We start from the raw sequence: 4,026 nt of genomic DNA on the forward strand, positions 1-4,026 counted from the left end.
CAATATCCAACTTACACCCTCTCTCAAAAATCTTCGAAAAATTAATTCATAAACGAATCTACTCCTACCTTATCTCCCAAAACATACTCAGCCCCTGCCAATTTGGATTCAGGCCTAATAAAAATACTAATGATGCTATTATACACATGCTAGAACATATATACACTGCAATAGAGAAAAAAGAAGTCCCACTGGGGATCTTCATTGACTTACGTAAAGCTTTTGATACAGTTGACCATGACTTGCTCCATGTAAAATTGTCACACTATGGTATAAGAGGGCACTCCCTCAACTACCTCAAGTCATACCTCAGCAACAGAAGCCAATATGTGTACGCAAATGGGGCAAACTCTTCTGTGCAACCAATTACAGTTGGTGTCCTACAGGGAAGTGTCCTTGGCCCTCTTCTCTTTCTCCTATACATAAATGACCTTCCAAATGCTTCGCAATTACTCAAACCCACACTATTTGCAGATGACACTACATACGTCTTCTCTCACCCGAGCCCAGTCACGCTAGCCAATACTGTAAATACCGAATTACAGAAAATATCTACCTGGATGAGGACTAACAAACTTACACTAAACATTGACAAAACCTACTTCATTCAGTTTGGTAACAGAGCTACAGATGTCCCTCTTAACATAATGATAAACGGATCACCTATCACAAAGCTAACAGAGGGAAAATTCTTAGGAATCCACCTTGATAATAGACTCAAATTTCATACACATATACAACAAATTTCTAAGAAAATTTCCAAGACTGTAGGCATACTATCGAAGATACGGTACTATGTTCCACAGTCAGCCCTCCTGGCCCTATATCACTCTCTTATTTACCCCTATCTCACCTATGGAATTTGTGCATGGGGCTCAACAACAATTAACCATCTCAGACCACTAATTACCCAACAAAAGGCTGCAGTTAGAATGATAACAAATTCTCACTACAGGCAGCACACTCCACCAATATTCAATACACTAAACCTACTCACCATACAAAACATCCATACTTATTACTGCACCTATTACATACATAGAACACTTAACTCTGATATTAACCCTCCCCTCAAACATCTCCTTGCCAACCTCAACAGAACACATGACCATAACACAAGGCACAGATCACTCTTTGATGTTCCTCGTGTCCATCTCACACTATGCAAAAACTCAATGCACATAAAAGGCCCTAAAATCTGGAATTCATTACCTGTAAATATAAAAGAAACACTACCTGTTTATAAATTCAAATCTCTTCTCAAAGATCACTTACTCACCCAAAACCAAATAAATACTGAATAACTGAACCTTATAAATTGTATATCTTAAATGTTTCTCACAATTATATCACATAAATGTTAAACCTAAAACCTAAAACTTTATTATTTTTTAAATACACTACCTAACAGAATACTCCATACGACTGAATGTACAACAATGCATGCAACCATATGACCTGTCTTTGTAATACTCATTGTGCTTTATAGTTATCTGTTTACAATAATGTATTATCACTGATTTCATCATTGCTTAGTTAATTTTAAGCCAGCCCGAAATGCTATGCATAGTATAAGTGGCTTTTGCATGCTGCTCTTATCTGTATTTTTTTGTACCTCTGTATGTATGCTCAAATTGTTAATAATAATAATAATAAAACGCTCTTTAACAAATTCATTGAATCATCTACCTTCCCAACAATCCTCAAAATAATTGCGAGGGTCACTCCCATCCATAAAGGAGGTGACCAAGCTGACTTGAATAACTATAGACCAATATCTAACTTACCACTGCTCTCTAAAATCTTTGAAAAATTAATTCATAGACAGATCTATTCCTACCTCTTTTCACACAACATATTAAACCCTTGTCAGTTTGGATTCAGAAATAATAAAAGCACAAATGACGCTATCATACACATGCTAGAACTAATATATACCACACTTAAAATGAAAGAAGTCCCGCTGGGCATTTTCATTGATTTACGTAAAGCTTTCGATACAGTCGACCATGAACTACTGTACTCCAAATTAATGCACTATGGTATCAGAGGCCACTCCCTCAACTACCTAAAGTCATACCTTAGTAACAGAACTCAATAGGTGTATGCAAATGATGCAAACTCCTCCACCCAACCAATCACAGTAGGAGTCCCACAAGGAAGCGTCCTTGGACCATTCCTCTTTCTCATCTACATCAATGATCTATTGAATGCATCACAACTACTCAAACCCATATTATTTGCAGATGACACTACATATGTATTTTCCCACCCAAATGCAGTCATACTGGCAAACACAGTCAATGCTGAATTACAGAAAATATCTGCCTGGATGATGACTAACAAACTTACCTTGAACACTGATAAAACCTATTTCATTCAGTTTGGAAACAAAGCTGCAAATGATCCAATTAACATTACGCTAAATGGATCATCAGTCACAAGACTCACAGAGGGAATATTCCTAGGTATCCACCTTGACAGTAGCCTTAAATTCCAGACACACATACAACAAATCACCAAGAAAATCTCCAAGACTGTAGGCATACTATCAAAGATAAGGTACTACGTTCCACAATCAGCTCTCCTCGCACTGTACCATTCACTCATATACCCTTATCTTACATATGGAATTTGTGCATGGGGATCAACAACATCCAATCACCTAAAACCCCTAATAACCCAGCAAAAGGCAGCAGTAAGAATGGTAACAAATTCCCACTCCCGCCAGCATACTCCACCAATTTTCAAAAGTCTGAATCTGCTTACCATTAAGAACATCCATACTTATTCATGTGCCTACTACTTACACAGAACAATACACGCAAATATAAACCCCCACTCGAACTTTTCCTCACCAACCTAAACAGGACACATGACCACAACACAAGACACAGATCTCTTTTTGATATACCTCGTGTCCATATCACACTGTGTAAAAACTCTATGCACATAAAGGGCCCCAAAATATGGAATTCATTACCAGAAGATATTAAAGTAACCCAGTCTGAAAATCAATTTAAGACTCTTCTCAAAAGCCACTTAATCACCCTAGACTAAATGCTAAATACTCAGTATACATTTACTCACCTATGTACTCCCACATCATAACTGAAACAATCACATTGAACCTTTTATCCATTGTTGACAGGAATATAATTGAATCATTGTTTTTCACAAAAGCATTTTAGAATATAAATACGTATATCTTTGTATTATACAAATTTTGATTCATTTATAATTAATATTCTACTGTACAACTATGATATACTATTTCTTAGTATTAAGCAGAATGTAAGCCAATAATGTTAAGTTGGCCCATAATGCCAAGGCATAATAGAGGCTCTCTTTGCATTGCATCCCACTATTGTATATACACAATCTCAATGTACTGTTTGTGAAGACATTAAATAAATAAATAAATGAATACCTGAATAAACTTATATACAAAAGGAATAATTTTCTACAGTTACCCCCAGTAACACATTTTCTCTTATGCTAGATTAAAGAAAATGTTATTCTTGCCTTCACTTGTACAAGTTATCTGGCTACCACATCTCATATTTATGTTTATTTATTCTATTGTGGAATCCTCCGGGTTTAGCGCTTCCCCTTGATTATAATAATAATATTCTATTGTGGGTGTATTTATCATCTTTATGTGTTATGTATCGTGTTTATTATATAACTTTGAAAAAAAATATCATGGATGGATTAATGAAAATGTGTATATTAACGTAATATACGACATTTAATGAGACTCGGTGATTATTATTATCATTATTATTATTTTATTATTATCACACTGGCCGATTCCCACCAAGGCAGGGTGGCCCGAAAAAGAAAAACTTTCACCATCATTCACTCCATCACTGTCTTGCCAGAAGGGTGCTTTACACTACAGTTTTTAAACTGCAACATTAACACCCCTCCTTCAGAGTGCAGGCACTGTACTTCCCATCTCCAGGACTCAAGTCCGGCCTGCCGGTTTCCCTGAATCCCTTCATAAATGTTACTTTGCTCACA

Source organism: Cherax quadricarinatus, chromosome 25 (assembly GCF_038502225.1).
Source record: "Cherax quadricarinatus isolate ZL_2023a chromosome 25, ASM3850222v1, whole genome shotgun sequence".
Classification (NCBI taxonomy): Eukaryota; Metazoa; Arthropoda; class Malacostraca; order Decapoda; family Parastacidae; genus Cherax; species Cherax quadricarinatus.